The 19,785-nt window shown below is 42.5% G+C and overlaps 1 protein-coding gene and 1 long non-coding RNA gene across 3 annotated transcripts in view; one reads left to right on the top strand and one right to left on the bottom strand.

The window, feature by feature from the left end:
- The window catches only part of nrg3b (neuregulin 3b), a 218,421-nt gene that overhangs the window by 141,095 nt on the left and 57,541 nt on the right, over nucleotides 1-19,785 (top strand). The gene's annotated exons all lie outside the window — the stretch shown is intronic.
- Nucleotides 153-18,486, bottom strand: LOC119009591. Its single transcript, XR_005071768.1, has 3 exons — nucleotides 18,410-18,486; nucleotides 17,139-17,235; nucleotides 153-1,132 (listed from the first exon to the last, which is right to left on the bottom strand). It is a non-coding gene; the product is annotated as an uncharacterized LOC119009591 (long non-coding RNA).

Here is a 19,785-nt window from a genome sequence, read left to right as displayed (position 1 = left end):
TCCGATCAAACCATAGCTGCGTGAACTCCTTTGAATGTTTCTCACTGAATCATTATTTGAAAAAAGCCAAAACTCATAACCCATGCCTAAGATCCCACATCAGGGTTTCCACTAGAGTAAAGCAAGAGCAGCAGGCCGGCGATAAAATTTCTCTTAAACCAAAATGTGTTGCTGACAAGAAAACAGTGAGAAGATACGTATGAATGAGGAGAGTTAACTAACGCAGTTATATAATAAACTCAAATTTGGGGGTTAATAAAACTCTAAAACTAACCTGGAATTGTTTTATTTTCCTTACAGTTTGCATTCAGATGCTTTAAAAAGGTTTCACCAGCGTAACAAGCCATGCATATGGAGTTGCTTTAAAATGCCCGTGAACTGAATCTGTCTTTCTCACTCCATTGCCCCGTCAACATGCAGTATTCATCTGTAACATGTCTATTACAATATACATGCCCAACGTATGTTTCCATAACATCCTTTCACTGTGAACCATCACAGATGTAGGAGACTGACTTAAAAAGCTTTCTGCCTGTCCAAACTGTGACAGAACTAACTGCAGCTCCAGATGAAACAAGATGAAACACTTGCTACACGGAAGCCTCCCTGTTGAGAACCACCAACCTGGGCTCATTTAAGATGGTGGCAAACCTTGCATGTTATATTTTCAAGGCCTGATTTAAAGAGAAAATAACAAATGTTTATGCTATTATGTGTTTGCTAGCCACCTCGCTGTGCCATCTTTTCCCCCGCGGCATCGAGAGTAGTATCAAATATCGATGTCGCCCCTGTTACGGCGTGACTGCAGCTATTTCCATCTTCTCAAGTCTCAAACAGAAGTGAGATAATGACATACAGTTATAAATCCTATCATTGCTTCTCCTCCCTTATGACTCGCATAAAATGTCAATTCTAATGATGTACTATGAGCAATGTAAATAGTATTTTTAGGCATATCAGTGATATCGATTGCGTTTCTTAAGGCATGTGAAGTTCCATCATTGCGAAGCGGTCCCACAGCAGCACTTCAGCCGACTTGAAGGTAGATTGCAATCGGTTCTGCCTTCGGAGAGGTGCTGATGATAGCGATCAGGAGAGGTGGCAAGACTGTGGATCACTTTCAGGACCTCATCTGTGGAGGAGGGAGATAGATAATTTAAACCAAAGTCAGCGAGGTCAGCAGAGGAAGTGGTGGGGGGAATTGAGGACAGGGCCGGTTTTAAGAGAAAGCGCTTCGAACGTTGTCCAACTTCTCGTCAAGGCAGGTGACAGAACCCCTCAGAGGGAGGAGTGAAGGCAGGCATGAGAGGATTGGGGCGAGGGGAGATATAAGGGGGAATTATCTGCTGAGGCTAGGAGCGCAGGATTGGAATTAGACGGGGACGGCTGAAATAAACGTTGATAAGAAGGTGAGGAGCCACTAAGAGCGCAAGAGGTCATCAGGCGAGCCAGATTTGAGCCACTCTCTTCCAGCAAGCTGAACTCGTGTTCGCTCAATTTGCAAGGCTTCAGACAGCAAAGAGGCAGGCGGATTGACAGGGAAGTCTGGAAGAAAGTGAGCAGAGAAGGTCAAAGGAGGTGGTGGGGCAGGTAGATATATGGATTTAGTCTAGTCAGTTCACAGAGAAGGGGTGTCAGGTGCAGGAAGCGAGAGTGGGATGGACAAGGATGAAGCGATGCTGCCGGCTATTTTGCCAGGTGTTGATAGCGTGAGGCATGATGTGTATTGAGCCAAAGAATCTTGGAAGTTAAATGGGGCAAAAAATAGACACTATATCGAATGCGACTGCGCTGTGAAAGAGTCTGACAGAACAGTTTAGAGGAGAAATAAAATTTGCTTCGCCATCTTAATAGAAATCTATATCAGCCATCCATTTAACACTGCGGAACGTCTATGAGAAATGAGAACTATCGATAGCACGGCTGAAAAGGGGGAATTGCAGCCAATTTGAGGCTTCATATGTTATTTCTATGGGCGACTACAGCTTGATCAATGCTCCAGTTCCAAAACCGTTTTTTTTTTTTTTTTCAGCCAGCATTACCTGCAGTGTTGCCATGGTCTGAAGCTTCCTGTGCAGAGGAAAGATACTTCTGAATGAACAGTGCAGCTAACACTGCTCCATAATGAATTCAAATTTGGAACTGGAAAGGTTTTATTTTCCAAATAATTTGCATATGAATGCTTAAAAAAAGGTTCTACCAGTGTAACAAGCACACAGTCAGGATGACGGATGGCTGAGTTATAACTAGTGATGTCATATGTCGAATTAAACTAATGGAACGGTTTGATATTCTTGATCGTTCTTGCATATAAAGTTACTTTAAAATGCCCGTGAACTGAATCTGTCTTTCTCACTCCATTGCTCCGTCAACTGCCTTCCATGCAGTATTTATCCGTAACATCTGTGTTATACATGCCCAACATATGTTTCAATAACATCTCTTCACTGTGAACCATTACAGATGTATGAGACTGAATTAAAAGCTCTCTAGCATCTGCTGCGAGTCTGCCCAACCTACGACAGCACCCATTCTTACTCAGCCATCAGTCGACACGGTGAAACGCTTGCTACGCATAAAGTTAAGAGCGACGCTTCAAGGATACCTTTGGTATATTTTGCATGGGGACTATATGAATGGCTATGACCTTTGAGCAGTCAGAGGCAAGGTTAAACAAAGTGAAACTTCCGTGAGAGGAAAAATCTTCACACCACAAGGTTTAAAAGCAGAATGCTCAAGGATTTCTTTTCTTAATTTCTGCTACTCTTGGGTACACACTGAAGAACCTACTACTGTGATCTCACCACTTCCCTCTTGTTACCATTGCGTGATTATCCATTCACTCCATCTAGCTCACTGAAAGAACTGAAACACACTTTGCAGCCTTCAACTAACAACACAAAGTGTCTGGCTAAGGTGTTGAGCTGCCAGGAAAAGCTGTTTGTCTGAAGTATATTCCCTTATTTCATTCTCTTATGGTGATAATGGTGGACAGCGCTATCATATTGGTGCAAAATCAACAATAGGTGTTTAAGTTGTGTCTGCTAAAGCCATAGTTTGTGATTTACCAAATTTTCATACTCAATTAACTATCCGATGACCCCTGGCACCCAGCGTAGAAGCCTCTGCATTTGTTGTCTCTCTTTGATCAATTATTCAGATTATTCCTCTAATTTGTCACCCAATTAATTAACTATTAATTCATTATCCTGAGGAATAACGGTTGTCAGTTATCACGCAACAGTAAGTATGGAGCATAACAAGAAAGGAATGCCCACAAAGCAACCATTAGCAATCAATAGTTAAGAGATTGTATTAGGTACAATGAAAATGCGTGTGCTAGCCTCAGCTACCTGCACCATGAACCGAGGCTCTAACCACACACAATCAAAACACAACCAAACCGAGTCGGGAACCTGGAAGCTACCAGCCTTCCGGGAGGGGGGAAAAAAAGGAGGACATGTCGAAACCACCCAGCTTACATAGGTTTCAAAAAGGTGAGGCGAAGCCTTCAGCGAGGATGATATCTTCAGTGTTGCCACGCTCGAGGCTTCAAAATGTTAACAGAAAGCAGCCTGGCAGTGTGGGCTTTGAAGATGGACGTTTAGGAGGCGGAGAGGGTGCAGACGAATTTGGTGACCAATTTCTGTCAAGTGGCGCGGCCATTACTGCGGCGGCAGCTCATTGTCTGCTGCCTGCTGACAGTGACAGCGGCATGGATGGGACTGTACAGGGTCGGCTGTGGTCTCGGGGAACATCTGAAGTAAAGGTAAAAGTAGAAAATCACATTCACATGCCAATGGTGTGGGGAGATGCCACTGAAGTTACATCGACTTGTCTGCTTCCCTGGACTTGTGTGTGTTGGAAATGCTACCGAGTTGCCTTATTGGACATGCAGGATCAAGCATGGGTCAACCTCGGCTCACCTGGGCTGGCAAGACACTAGACCGCATCAGTAACCAGTCCTGTCACGCTGGATCGAATGCTCTCTGTCTTAGCGGCCATGCGTTTTCTATAAATCTTGCCAGAGACAGACATCCCTTCATTACAGGAGCCAACTCCACATACTGTATGCACAGGGATCTCAAGCTGAGTATACATACGTGCGTTTCCTCCTGCACGGCTCTCTCCCACTGCCATAATCATAAAAGCAGTAATTATGTGGTGACCTTTTCTATAGGTGAGCCCAGAGGGTTAGAGTGATGGCCGCTCAACCGGACAAACCAGAACTGAAGTGTCGTCAAGCAAAACCCGAACCCCTACGGCAATGCCTCTAAATCTGCCTTCCTCCGTGGTGATCGATAATTATCACACTGTTATTTCACAAGTGACGTGCTCGATGGGCGGCGGTCGCTGTGCCCCCCCACGCCCACCACCCCAACAGCAGTAAGATACGGTAAAGACAAAGAAACTTTTCAGATTACAGTTTTTTGCTCAGCACTGTCGGGTCAGCGCACAGCAAATAACTGTAGTTTTACTCCAAAGGGAGCAGATTACTGAAATCTGATGGGAAAATCACATATCCGTCGGCGCACGGTGTAATTGCAGGAAGTTACATGCATCCAAATGTGAAAGGTTAGAAGTAGCAAAAAAGGCAATTAGCTTTCCTCAGCCATTTTTTTTTTTAAATCCCCCGGAGGAATGGTAAACAAACAAAAAGGCCAACAATTTTTCTCCCTCCGAGCTCTCAGCACATGCATATTTAAGGCTCAAGTGGAAAGCAAACACCACATTGAGCTCACGGTCTCTGAAGACCATAAAGTGAACCCCCAAATTGTTCACTTTACATTTGTTGCTCTCTGTGGTGAAATGCTTTTTCTTATTGTCATCCTCGCAAAATAATCCATAAAAGGCCTCTTTGTGTTTATGGAGGGAGTGTAAAAAAATAAATAAAGAAATAAAAATGCAGGAATCCCATTTGTTAGTCTTCTTGCTTCTGCGGCTCTTTATATATATATTTTTTGCTGCTATCAGTCTTTACAGTGATGCACTGGCGAGTTGCAAGTGGCTTTATAGTTACTTTATCACCCTCCATTAGCGCCAGTGTCCTGCGTTACAGCCATGTCAGTGACAGATCAATAGGACGCAGGGGGAGTTTGAGTTGGCCGCAGAGAGCTCCTTGATTCCCTCCTATAAAACCTGCAATGACGGGAAGACTGTTTCACCACGGCCACTAAAAAAAAAAAAAAAAAAAAACTAAACTAAAACTGAATAATATTTCAGACCATAAAATGAGCAACCAAAGTGTAACCTCAATGGCCCGCCTGCCGAGCCTTTGTCGACGCCGAAAAAACACAAATTATCATTCGGATCACAGTGAGACTTTTTTTGTGAGACCATTTTTTTGCCCTGCTGATTGTCATTCGGGCTTTGCTTGCCGTTCATATTTGATTTTGAACAACTGATTCCGTTTATGAGATACTGTGAATGTGCATGTCTACAAGTGGCCCACAAATGGCTGTTGCGGTTGGTACATCTCATTCAAGGATAAAGCCCTTGAGATGACCAAGCTCTCTTAACTCTTGACACAAATATACATAGAATATAGGAAACTAAACACAAGTACACTCACACAAAATCCCTCCCAGGATGAGTGACTCCCACTGATTCCTCTTAATAAAAAAAAAAAACAAAAAAAAAACACATACAGTAGATGTACACATACCCATGCTTAGCTGTGTCTCAAGTATAACTATAATTAGCGACAGTGGGCTGTTGATTGAACAGTAGAGATGCCGTAAAAAACAAAAGGAGTAATCCGTCTGTGTTAACTGGGTCCCCTTTGGACCACAAAGGTATGACCGTCACTGCCTTGTGTTGTTGAGAACTTGACCTGGCTAGCACCTGAATACCATCTTTCTTTTTGAAACCGCTGTTTGCGAGATTTACGATGTTAGTGTTGTGGTGTTGCAAGATTACAGGTGCTATTTGTAAGAAAAGATGGTTTTTGCGAGTCTCATTCGTCCAACTCATCGAATAATGACTCGCTGTGTTCCTCCACCCGTCAAAGCTGACACTTAGGGACGGAGGCCGACCCGTCCTACAATTCCAAAGCGTCAGTTTATTACCGTATCTGAATGAGGCTCAAAAACATTTTTATTCTTGCAAATGACACCGTTAATAACTGTATGTAACAGTGGCTAAACACAGTAACCCTTGTTCATAGACCTAGATGTAATCTACAGCTGACATATGTGGTTGCATGGTAGTAGTAGTAATCTTGTTGAAAAAGATAAAGTTATCAAGATTCCCAAGTAAAGTTACAATTGTGTGGGTGACACCTGTGTATATATAATTACAGCTATATATGCAAATAACCAATATTTTTTTCACTGATGGTCTTGTTTGTTTTTGTAGGTCACGATTATAAACTACATTTAGAGGATGAAGACTTTCTTCCTAGGTACTCTGACTGACAGTGTCTGCATAATTTAGTGTCAACCTGAAAATAATGATTTCCTGCCCTGCGCGGTGAGATAGACTGAACGATATGATATTCTCGGGCTGCAATTTATTTTCTTTATCACTGAGTCAATAGTTATTGTTAAAGATATGCTTGCATGCTTTTAAATCTGTACCTCACCGTCTCCTGCTCTCCTCCACATTATCTCCACATATATCACACCTGCATGTGCATTGCTCCTGGACAGAGGCAGACAACTCAGAATTGTAATCTCAATGCCAGCTTGGCGCTTGTTCATCTCTAGTATTGACAGTGCAGTAAAACTGCAAGCAAAATCAGATTTTTATGTGTCTAGATATGTCAGCGAGTGTATCCTGGCGTGACTCCGAGAGAAAAGTCAGACTGAAAAAGAACCGCAGGGTAACGGCAGCCTAGTGAAAACACTTCCAGTCATCCTAATTATCCTCAGCCTTTGTGAGGCTATTCAGCAGGGTTTTCTTCTCTGTGCTTGAAAGTCTGGGATTGAGGTTAGACTCAGCTAAGTCTGACCCAGGTCAAACTTATTGAAAATTCAGTGCCAGTTTGCTTAAGCAAGACATATCACAGCCCTGGCTTTTCTCTCTTGTCAGAATCAGGGGGGCAAAAAAGGGGTTGTCATTTCATTGAATTTAGGACAGGAAGGGAGATGCTTATCTTAATCTGCTCCGAGGAAGTATTAAAGTAGAGCAGAGTTTTCCGGCTGCATTGAAAATTGACCCAAAAATCTATAGCTCCAAAGTCACATTTGTGACAAGATCCCTTTGTAGTACAACCGAGCAGAAATACTCTGTGACACGTCCCTGCGACAATGATGCTCTGCTTATTTCCCATCACTTGTAATGATGTAAAATGCATCACAGGGACTCAGACACCAAAGTTGCTCTTGAAGAGGATCTTAAGAAAAACACAGAACATCTTCCACACTCACTAGAGGAATATATTCATCAAGGGTGTATCCCCGCACATAATGTCCTTGCCAGAGTTCATCTTCCATTGTTATGTAATCTGGCAGGAGCCTACCTCTTGGAACCCACTTATCCTTGTCCTATAGTCTGCCTCTCTGAGCCTCTGCCTGGGAATGGGACTGACAAGGCACTCTGCTGTTAATGTACCATGGAGTGCAGACTGCAGCTGGAAGTGCTCCTGTCAGGCAGAAGACTCGTCTGTGTGTGTCACCTCAAGATTTGTTGAGTTTCAGCAAGGTATCCTGTGGCTTTGTCGCCCGTTCTGAGCAATGGCAGTCGGCAATGTTGTTGTGCAATAGACTAGTTAAGGCATCGCAGTCACGTCAGTGTTTTAATGATTCATCCACAACAGTTCAACGAAGTCTGAGTGTGCTCTGTTTGTTCGATCAGTCGTCCTACTGTGTACTTCAACTTTTGCTGTCTAACTAGAGGCCACAAGCCACCTCCACATGACAGCTGCTCGGATTTTATGAAACATCTCATTTTTCCAAAATGTCCCTCCATGACTTTTCCTTGACCCAGTTTCTGTAAAAACCGGAGTCACTAGATTTTCAAAAGCGAGTGGAGGAAACAGTTCTTCCAATCATATTTACCCCCCCCCGCCCCACCCCTTCAGTCGACAGCTTGTTGGCCTTCACCATGACCACCAAAACATGTTTTTGGACCGTCTAGCAGTAAGCAGATGGTCATCTCTGCTCTTTCCAAACTAAGTATTTATGCGTCAGCTAGGCAGGATGCAAACTGTTGAGCGGTAGGAGGCTGACTTGCACTTGACTTTCAGCTGAAGGTGTGCTAAGATTTGTTCTTTACAAATGCAGCCCAGCACGTGTGTCAGACGTGATTTGATTGTTTGCATCAGCTGGTGGTGTTTTCTTCTTCTCTTCGTTTATTGGTGCTTTTTTTTTTTTTTTTTTTTTTTGCCTTTAACAGAGTGGCAACATCATCAGTTATTGAAATGTAAAGTTTTATTAAAATGGGGCTTTTCATTAAGTCTCTTTTATTATGAAGCCATGACATGAATGCTAATTTTATGAACTGACACATCGGGGTGACACATCAACTGGTAGTAATGTCCTTGTAAGTCTGTAAACAAACAAAGTGCCTTATTAACCATTTATTATGCAATTCTTGATATGATATTCATGCATTATAAAGAACAGTATTAAAGGCGTAACAAATTAGGTCAGAGACAGACTTTCATAGACCTTTCAGCTGTTGCCCAGTTCACAAAGAAATCTTCAATACAGAATGCAAATTGATTATTTTGTAAATCCTCCCTGTTCATTCTTTTGCCATGAACATCCCACGATGCCTTCACAATGCTGCAGGGGCGGCAGCAAGGAGTAGCACATTACCGCCGTGTTGGTTGGGCGCAAGACGCAAACAATACGGGGCCACGCTCTTCAAAAGTCCTCGCCAGCCACTGCTCTGCGCCCGCACAACTTCAAGCACTGCCGTTTGCTGCCTCTGTCTAAAAATTCAAGGAGCCTCGCTGATACGAAGTCAAACTTGACAGCAAAAAAAAAAAGAAGTTGACGGAACGGCGCGTGTTATGAAGACAGACACACAGAGACACAGCAATATCTCTCTTACCGCTTCTGAAACCAATTTTCTTTCATAAAATCTGCGCTCCGTGAGCAAAACCTTGAACTGATCATTGAAAGCCTTTCAACATTTTGACTTGCAAACTGCGGCGTGTTGTCTAAGCAATCATTACGTCTTTGTACTTGCGAGATGAGCGATGTTTTAGAGGGAACGATGCTGATACTGCTTTTTTTTGTCTTGGGATTTTTTTTTTTCAAACTTCGCCTGTCTTCAAAGCCATCTGCAGTGCCGTAGTTGAAAGCAATCAAGAGCAGAATAAATCGACTCAATATTAGGAACAAAAGAAACTAACTTGAATAACTAAGGACGACACCATTACTCCTGCGAGACGGATGAGTAAAGCATTGCCCTGACATGATAATTGCAGTTTAACCGTCACTTTAGGCTTTAGGCTCTCATCGATTTATTTCATGGATGGCTTTTGACTTTTTTTTAAATGGCTGATTTTGTCTCAGTGCTGGATCGGTAGTCCCAGAAGGTCCTATCATCATCAATCCCTGCTCCAACTTTAATGCTGTTATTGTTTAAAATGTGGTAAATGAGCTGAATACTTATTGTCTCGAAAAATGAATTCCCAATTCTACAAATGATGCTCTCTGAATAATGTGATCTCGCTGTTTTTCATTTCATACAACATTTCCTGTCTGTTTCCTACACAGACTAACCAAAACATAACTGTGTCTACAGTTGCACATTATCCTCTGAGCAGCAAATGTGGTCTCAATCTTGCTCATATATACAAACAGCTGAAATAGATCAGCTTTACAGATAATAACCATATGTTGAATCATAAAATACTTTAATCATGAGGCTGAAGCAACGCAGTGCTTTCATATGTATCCAAAGTGATTATGCGTTTTAGAGAGAAAGTTGCTATTTCAATGATTTATTAAAGATGACTGTTGTTACAAAATCAAAGCCAGAAAACCTAATTTGGATGTTCACTAATAATGGATATTTGAACAAAGACCAAATGGAAAAAAATAAAAAAGAAACAGACAAGAAATGAGTTTTTTAGAAGGCCACCATGGTCAGATAGAATTACTTTTCATTATTGTCTGGACGAGACAACAACACAGCGCACAGCATTAGAGCTGAGAATGTAATAATCTTTTGGGCTAAGAGGGAAAATGGTTTAACACAGTGCGCCTTCCTTGCAGTCAAATCATCGTCTGTATGGTTGAAAATAGTCAACAGTCAACAAGTAGTCAGCTAAAATGAATCAACATAATGTGAAGAAATAACAGTTTTGATTTTATGAAGTGTATGTATTATGCTGCAGAGATATCTACTGAAGTTAGCATGCTAACCAGCTAGCCCCAGCCTGTACCAGACTACATCAACACTCCCCTTGCACTCTGAGCTCCCAGTCAGGACCACTAGATGCATGGCAAAACAAGCTAACTAGTTAGCAGCAGCTCTAGTTAGAATTCAGCGGTAACTCAGGTGACATGCTGCCCCTTGAATGTTTTGTGTCAGGTGGTCAAATCTTACATTTGAAGAGGCAATATGTGGGATATTTAGTTGAAAAGCCTTGAATAAAACTATCGAACGAATGCGAATGAGCAGCAGTTTTGACGACTAGTTTGATTCTGTGCAAGCCGTGCAAACACCAACGCTCCCCTGGTCCACCAAGATTAAAGTCTGAACTGCTAGCTGCATGGCAAACCGAGCTACAGTTAGCAGCACTTAGCAGTTACTCTGGTGATACGCTGCCCCCTCGTTATTTTGAGTATGAATTTGAAAGGTGGCTAATTCATACACATTAAGGCATTTAATAAATATATATGAATTATCAGGCACACATGAGACAATTTCTCTCAGCACAGGTTCGTTGACATGTAGTGAAAATACAGAAGCACAGGAGAGAAACTGTGGAATTAAAGCTGCTCAGTAGGTGTGTCAGCAATCATAGACTTGAAGCTAATTTTCCGCAGAGTTTCAGCTGAAGGAACGACAGCGGGTGCGGACGAGACAAAGAGCCAGTCGCACCTGAACAGCGGTGCCCTGTCGCCCTTCAAAATCGCACCAATTACAGCTGACACGTAAGCTGGAGGGTGTTTCGATGTCGAGAATGCTTCAGAGGAGCTTTTTTAGAAGCGCTCCTTAAGGTTCCAGTCGCAGCGAGTTAAAAGCACTACTTACAGACACGCTGGGATAAAATGAAGGTATGGAGTGACAAAACCAAAGATCAGGAAAAAGCATCCCCTCACCCTGGAGATTAATACTTGCCTCACGTGTATAGATAACTATGCCAAAAACCCAGTATCTTAGTGTGCTGTGAAGTCGCTACTGCGGTGGCTCTGCTGCAGATTATTGCTCGAGCACGGTGAGAGAAATTAGAATAAACAAACACCAACAATCAGTTCATGTCAGATACATAACGCTGAATAAACATTCACAGAGGGCATCAGTGGTCAGTTTGTGCACAATGAACACGTCCTAATTAAAATATGTATTCTTCAGTATCTCCTGCAGGAGTCTGAGCCTTTCTACGCGGCTCTTAACCCTCTGTAGAGTGAGTAGGAGGAACGCCAGAAAATCTCACAAGATGCACAGGGATTTAGGATTATCTAGGCATCAGGATCCTTCCAGAAAACTGCCGCCTTGTTGTAGTTTGGGGTTCTCTGTGTTAAAAAAAAAAAAAAAAAAAAAACTCTCTAATTCAGAAACGAAGGCCCCTCAAAGCTCAAATATTGGGACAGAATCAAAGGAGGATGAGACTAAAGCTTTTCCGATGGTTGAGGAATGTTACTTGAAACCCCAATGGCCCCCACTGTTGTATGGAAAAGAGGCCGGCTACTCTGAAACACTGCTACTAAACGTGTTTTTACACACACCGGAAAAAGAAATGCAGAGCTTGTGTTGGTTGTAAAATGATTCAGCAGTGGGGTTTTGACGGAGCTGTGGGAGCAAGAGCAAAGCGTTGTCGTCGGAGCTCTTAGCATGCTGTGTGCAAGGAATGTCAGGTTTGGTTGTGACAGTTTCTGTGAACATTTGTAAATTAATTGCAATGATTATCAATACTTACAGTAATACAATAATAATCATAATATATTAAGTTTTCATGTCGCTTCCATTTTCATTTCACCAAAAATGACACACACAAAAAAAGCAATTTAACAACTTGAATCACTTAGCAAATTGAACTTCCATCCGCACAATTCGGCTCAGCCGCTGCATTTCCCATCTCAAATAAAACACCTGTCGTCGTGTTTTCCAACTTCGTTTTTCGACGTGAAACGCCGCCGACCTCAGCAGACAATCCGCGCCACGTGGTGTGAAGAATGCTCCGACTCATCGTCAGAGAATCGCATGCGGTACGTCAGCACACGAGGGATGAAAAAAAAAAAAAAAACTTTCTGAGAGACATTCACTTTCTAATTTCATTTCTCATTTCATTTCATTTTGATGTAAATACCCTGCGCGGGGACTGGGACAGAGATAAGAGCCTGTGTTTGTGTGTGCACGCACAGTGCGGACATGCACAGCAAATCCTTGTATGCAGAGCTTACAGAGGAGTATTGCCAAAACATGCGGATACACTGCCAACAATGCTAAGAGGTGGCTTAAAACTCACCCGCCTACCCAGCCCTCCCTCCCTCGCTCCCTACCTAACTCCACCCCACCCGAAAGACGACAGCGGCCTTGTTGCAGCGAAATGTAAAGCTTCTCGCTCATTTGTGTCCGTCTGGAAAGGCATCAGCACGGAAACAAATGATTCCTAGCACTACGTCAAAGTGTTTTTTTTCTTTTTTTTTTTCTGCTGAATTTGCATGGAACCCTCATGCCATCGCTTCAGCCGTCTGATAGCAGTTTGGGCGCAAATGAATGACACCAGCGAGCCTACCCCTTCGCCCCCCCCCCACCCCCACCCCCAAAGACACCAGAGGTTCAGTGACTCGTCTTTAAACATTCATGTGCTCCTGAAACAATTTTCTCTGTCTAATCTGAGGACGTTAGTGGCAGCGTAAATAATTCATTAGCAGGTTGTCTGCCAGTGAAGGGAGGGTTGTGGAAAAGAGGAAGTGATCAGTCATGAGGGGGCACAGGCGCTTTTTGCACACAGCAGTAAACATGCACAAAGTCACTTGCACGTGCAGGACTGGAGCCGAACGGGGCCGGATCCATATTAAAGGGAGAACGCATGGCTGACACATGGATCACAAGCGATAACCCCAGCCTGAAATGTTTGAATGATTTCTGATTTGGTTGGATTGTAGAGATGAATGAATTATACATCAATCAGTCAGTTTCTTTAAAGATTATTCCTTTTTGCAGCCCGTGCCATTAATAAATAATTCGATTTATGCAGTTTATTGTGATTATTCTTCTCATGCGAATGTCATTTATGCATGTCAATACCATAATATCAGTGCTTAAAAGATAAGCCTCAGTTTTATTTTACAACACAAGGCTTATCCGGGCTTACAAATGTTTGCTTTTTTGACAGCGCAGTCCCCTCTGTCTTTGCCCCTTCACCCCAAGTTATCTCACTGAGGACATAAATCTTTAAACAGGTCAAAGATACATTGTTAAATTTTCAAAACATAGGAAGTCATTTCCTAAAAACAGCTGGGCACTGGAGTTTGTTTGCACACTTGGAGAAAATATTGCATTTGTCGGGGGACTTGATATGCACTTAGAGTTCTACTAAGCATTTACTGCTGCAGGAAAGTAAATGTGGCATCGACTCAAGATACATTTCTATAATTTCTGCTTTATTAATGTTTCTGTATCTACGGACTCGCACATAAACACAGAAAGAGATCATCACAAGGCAGACTGTAAGTTTGAAATATGTAAATAAAAACAGAATCCAATAACTTGCAAGTAAACTGTGTTTACTGAAAATAGTTTGTGTTCCCGAGCCCTTTTGTAAAATCCTTTACACAGGCATGTGTTTCACAAAGGGGCGAACTCCGGCCCATCCTTGCTTGTGAGCGTTTCATAACCAATCACCACATTATCACCTGTTACCACCTGAGCCTGCTCACCTGTGGGACGTTCCAAACAGGTGATTTTGGAGCGTTGCGCAACGTTCTCAGTCTTTTGTTGACCCTATCCCGAGTTGTTTGCCAAATTCAGAATGAGCATGTTGATGAGATGTTCATTCTCATTTATCTAGAGTCTGTAGTTCTGGTTGCCATACGACATTAAAGTAACATTATGTAGAAAATGGCATTCTGTGCTATTTGGTGCCCCCGGCAGTTGCAAAACATGCAAAACAAATCCCACACCAAAACAGTGCTGACACCATTCACACTATTACAAGACACTGTACCATCAAGATGACATTATTTTAAGATGAAAATGTTACATAATGTTGAGTTGAGTTCTATTTAGCCTCTATAATCACTTTTTTAGTCCGAGGAACAGTATTTTTTATGTAACATCAGATTTAGACTAAAGTAACACTTTTTACGTGATAAAGTGCTCGACAGTTTATTCTTGCACTGTTCCAAGCAACGCTTTCCCAATCAACACCGAAAATTGATAATTGGCCCAAGAATACCCTCTTTTCCTTCTTTAGTTTCGGCTTTACACCCTTCTCTGTGACTTTTTTTTCCGTCTGTGGTGCTATTATTGAGTTCACTTGAGGAAAAAGGATTAATGCGGTTTGTCTTCAAATCATTATACTTCTTTCATTTATCTGACACCCCCCCCCCATCTATTGAATACTCAGTCAGTTGAACAAATGATTGTTTCCTGGCCTCTCGCTGATGATTCACTCGCAGTGCTGAATGCTCCCCAGGATGCTCACCGACACTGGGCGGCGTGCCATGTATGGCGGGGTGACTGAGGGGGTTTGTATCCATGGTGGAGGGCTGGCGACGGGATGTGTTGGGAGTGCTGATAAGAGCTACCTGGGACACCCTCTGCCCATTGAGTTGATGGAGGGGGGCATTTGTGCCGGCTGTAAGATAAGATGAGTTATCTCGGGGCTTGCTTGTGTCCCCACAGCGGAAGCACAAAATTAGTCAAATGAACCCCGTGCACCGAAATACAGGCATCGCATCGGCGCTATCACACTGTCAGGATGAAAACGAGGCATTCACAAGCACTGACCTGAAGAACAAATATTTTGCAGAGATACCGCGCAATCCCCCCGACACTGTCAACTGGTGTAGTACTTAATAAGCTTTCTTCTTATCTCATTAATTTCCCTTCACATCCTCCAGCCCATTTTTATGTGGAAGGAGTCCTGATTGTAGTGGGAAGCTTTCATTTTCACTGCTTTCCTTCATCTTGCAGAGCCAAACAAACCCCGTTCAACTACTTGTTTTTGTGTCTCAAATCGTTTTTTTTTTGTATTTTTTTTTTTTTTTTTTAGCGAGGGAGCAACTAGAGCAATTTAACACGTTATGCTTGATTTCAGTTGTCCACCTCTTTCTCAAACCTTTTTCCCAGGCACCTGTTTTCACAAATTACTTTGGAGGCCAGATTAGTGTTATTATGTTTCTCCACTGGTCTGCCGTGGCCAGAGTGCAGTACGCCTGACTTGGTCCGGTGCGGAGGCAATCCCTTCAACGGGTTATAACTATGCAGCGCCGAATCCACATAATTATTTCACATCACCTGTGCCGTGCCTCTGAATAGATACGTGACGTGTACCACGGCCTGGCCACACGCTGTAACTTCACGCTTCGTTTTTTTAAATTAACGTGTCACAGATTTTTCCAGGATTGGATGCTCTGTCGAAGCTTTCCAGTTTGAAGGGGTTTTTTTTTAAAAAAATGTTTTCAACTGTAGCGCAGGCTCGCTCAGGCATGCTGTGCTTTAAAGGCCATGACAAACGCTAGAAAGACATCAGGAATCCGAGCCTGTTTTTCCATTAAAGCCTCATTAATCTGCTTTTATGTTGTTCTACTTGGCTACAGAACTCCACAAGCTAAATAAATACACTCATTACTCATATACTGGCCCATAAGGGTGATTTAGTTGACTATTGCTTCCTTATAGATCTGGCAGACAGAGAACAACAATGACACAAGTCCAATATTCACTCAGCTTAACTCCAACCCTAACCCCTACTGGAAAGGAAATACCTGGCTCTTACAAGTTACTACATCGGTTAGAATATGATGGTTATGGTTAGAAAATGTTTTCCCCTTTAACAGAATGACAATGGGTACAGCCAGACCTTTTTTCCCTCCATTGCTGGCACAATGCTGTTGCCTCATAATCACCCAAAAAGTCACTGTAGTTGGCAGCATGACTGGCTGATTGCGTGATATATGATTGTAGCGCGGAGAGAGTGTGGGAGAGAATAAAACAAGACAGCTACCTTTATTATTTTCAGCCTACACACACACACACACACACACACACACACACACACACACACACACCTCACACTCTGGGTATTCTTAGTAACTGATTCCCTTGCTTGCCTTACAGGTTCATTAAACACACTGAGAATGTCATTAATCAGGCTACTTCTCACTCAATCTCAATCCAATACCACCAGAATTAAGTCTAGAGGCTGTTAATTGTTTAGTCAAAGGGGTCAAATCTTCACATCTGAACCGCGTTACAAATGTCAAATGTTATACTGTTTGTAACTTTCACAATTCAAATAGAAAAAAAATCAGAGATAAAGTTCTCATAGATTCAGAGCGAGACCCCTCAGCACTCCTGCCTGTTATAAATATGCACACCCAAACAAGTGCCAAGGTAAAATAGCAAAGCTGTGTTTTTCGTGAGGGGGGTTTTGTGTCATCCTGATGCGCACAATAAAAGATTTCTGTAGTGACAACTTGTTTCTGAGGTTTTTTGTTTTGTTTTGTTTTGTTTTGTTTTTTTTGCAGCGAGGTGTTAGCCTAGTTTATTTGAACTGCGTTATTCTCCTGCGTATAGGAGGATATTTTGGGTCATCTGAATTGGCTGACGGTATGAGCATTATTTTCCTGCATTAACCCATGAATAATCGCCTCACTGCTTAAATGAGGTTTAATCTACTTTCATGCCACCAGTCCCTGTGTTCCAAACCATGCCAGAGGGATCTCCCAGTTTGCATCTATTAATCTGATCATTAGCAGCTCGCAAAATGTAACGTCGCTAATTTGCACAAAGCTCATTTCCATTTCCTGACATGTAGTGTTGATCAAACACCCATGGCTAACCTGCTCATAATCTCTGATGTCTCTCTGATATGGGCCTGATGTAAGCGCACCACATTTCAAGTTGACATTCAGCATCCAGTAGATATGTGCTGTTGACCTGTTAGAAGAGCAGAGTAATCTGTTACAAATATTGTCACAAATATTTGACACATTTCGCATCATGTACCCTTCAAAAGACATTGCACAATAGCAAACATGTTTCTGCAGGCTTGTGACGGCATTGTGCTGAAAACACAAGAGATTAACAGATGTTGAATTCCCTTTTACAATCAGTTTAACAAATTGTTAAACAAATTGTTTAATTAAGACACGGAAAAAAAGGAATGAAATTGAATTATTGATTAATTTAATCATTAGCAATCATCAGGTAATTACCATTAAGCCATTCGGCGCAAGTCGTGCAATCGCACTTTGAGATTATCTGTGCTGTTAATCAAATTTTCGGATTCTCCAGGAAGTAATGGATGAAACTGTGTTAATGAAGTAGCCTGGATTTATTACAGTGGCACAGTAAAAGAAGGATACCTGCTTTCATTACTCACCAGAGATCTATTTTTGTCCGCTGACCAATTAGGCTTTGAAACTGTTTCTCTCGGACAGTGAAGGCAGGTTTAGGTGCCTTAGGGATTTTACCAATTATCTGTGTAAACAGTGTTGCAGGCTATCTGTTAGCCTCCCAGCAGAGTTAATGATGTGTGCACTGCAGCATTTGTGCATTTTGTGTGGTTGTGTGTGTGTGTATGTGTGTGTGTGTGTGTTGTGTGTGTGTGTGTGTGTGTGTGTGTGTGTGTGTGTGTGCGCGTGACCTTGTTGCATTACACCGGAACAGCAAGGTGAGACATGTCCGTGTTATTTCTTTTAAATAAATAACTTCTGTATAATTTGGCAGGTATAAGTGTGGGGAGGGAGGGGAGTGTATGTAGAGTGTTCAGCTGTGTTTGTTTTGCAGTGACACCTTGAATCCAGCAGGCACGGCTCATGTCATGTGTGCGCGTTGCGGAAGCGTTGTGTCTGCCTGATACCTGATATTGTTGACCTGCTCAGATTGTGTTTATTTTGTCATTTTTCATCAGGTGTTATGCGTCTAATAGTTTATGTAGGATTTAGATTCATGCTTGATGTGCACCCCCCCAAGAATTAAACTGCACGTTGCAGTGATGCAGACTGCAAAGACTGTGATTGGTCTGCTTCGTAGCATTGCATTTGTAGCTTCTCCTCCAGTGCTAATATCAGGTATCAAGATCTGTAGTGTCCCCAGTAAACACACCGACCTCTGTGACTGTCGCAGACCCTCCTGGGTGGCTGCTGCTCGTCTTTGGTTAAACCTCCTTCAGAGGCACCGTTTGCTGCCTGCCTGTCTCTGGGTTTGAGCAGACAGGCCGGGAACAAGTAACAATAGTCTTGCAATAAAGCTCAGTGTGTTGGCAATGCATTAAGCCTGTATGCACTTAAATCCGCCTTTTGTTGTGATTTAGATTTAGATTCTGCACAGGAGGTTTTATTCTGAAATTGACCTGATGCTCTAAGCCGTTCCTGTGTCTGTCATCCTGCCTAGCTCATTCTGCATTCTTGCTCTATGCGTCTGTCCACTTCTGTCAAAAATAGATGTCTATTCTCTGCAGAGCAGACCAAAGAGCCACTTCTGGGAAGTGCTCTGGCATGCCTGGTGGAATCATGAGTATTGTCTAGAATGGTCGTGATCAGCTTTCTGTGGCATCAGGGGGTAACATCCTGGTTACATAATCCTGTATTACTGCTAATGCTATTTCTCTACTTCCTCAGTTTCCTGACCTCCTTGCTTGAAACGCAATGATTAATAATAAGAAGTAGTTCTCGCTTTGAGACTGCCTCAGGATGTAGAGGTTTGGAAATGCACTGTAGGTGGGAGAGGAAGTAAGTATGTAAGTTTTCTTTGTGTCCTTAAAACCAGCATGAGCAATGCATTCATCCCAGCCTGCTTCAGATACTGCAGGCCGTCGAGTGGTATCAGTGTTGTGGTCACTCTGTCCATTTACACAAGCGATTACTGCTTATGTGCAGGTGGAAATCTGAACGGACCAGGGATGTTGAGGTGGCTTTATGAGGACTAGGCAGTTCATTCTCAGACGAAACTCAAAAACAGGAGAAGGCTGATTCATTTCAAGGTCCTGACGCAAAATGAATGAATCACTGAAAAAGGACCCGGCTATCAGACGCTCCCCCAAATGTGATGGTTTTAACTGTCCTCAAATTATTACCACTGAATTTACTGTAGCACTGTAACAGCCGATGAGTTCCAATGGAAGAAATTAAAGTATAATTTAAGAGCTTTTGGTGTGCACCAATACTTTTATTTTGCCTTTTTCAAAGTGCTAGAGATTTTAAAAGGGAAATTATGATTTTTAAATATTTTTATAATTGAGCCTCACTTTGTTCAGTGTTCATGGTCAAACCTAACTTTGACCATGAACACTGAATTTGGTTCCAACAAGCAATCCTTTCAAACATTCAAAGTCTTCTTCCCTCAGTCGTTCCATTTGACTTTGCTGACAATACACAGCGCTACTATGTAATGTCTCCGGAGATCATGAAGTGCCTTCTGTAAATGTCCACATTCTGACAGGCAGCCAATTATGTGTACATAATGAATCCCTTAAAGTGTTTCAAC

The sequence above is a fragment of the Acanthopagrus latus genome, chromosome 20 (assembly GCF_904848185.1).
Source record: "Acanthopagrus latus isolate v.2019 chromosome 20, fAcaLat1.1, whole genome shotgun sequence".
In the NCBI taxonomy this organism is placed as follows: domain Eukaryota; kingdom Metazoa; phylum Chordata; class Actinopteri; order Spariformes; family Sparidae; genus Acanthopagrus; species Acanthopagrus latus.
This window is presented reverse-complemented; position numbering and strand designations above follow the sequence as displayed.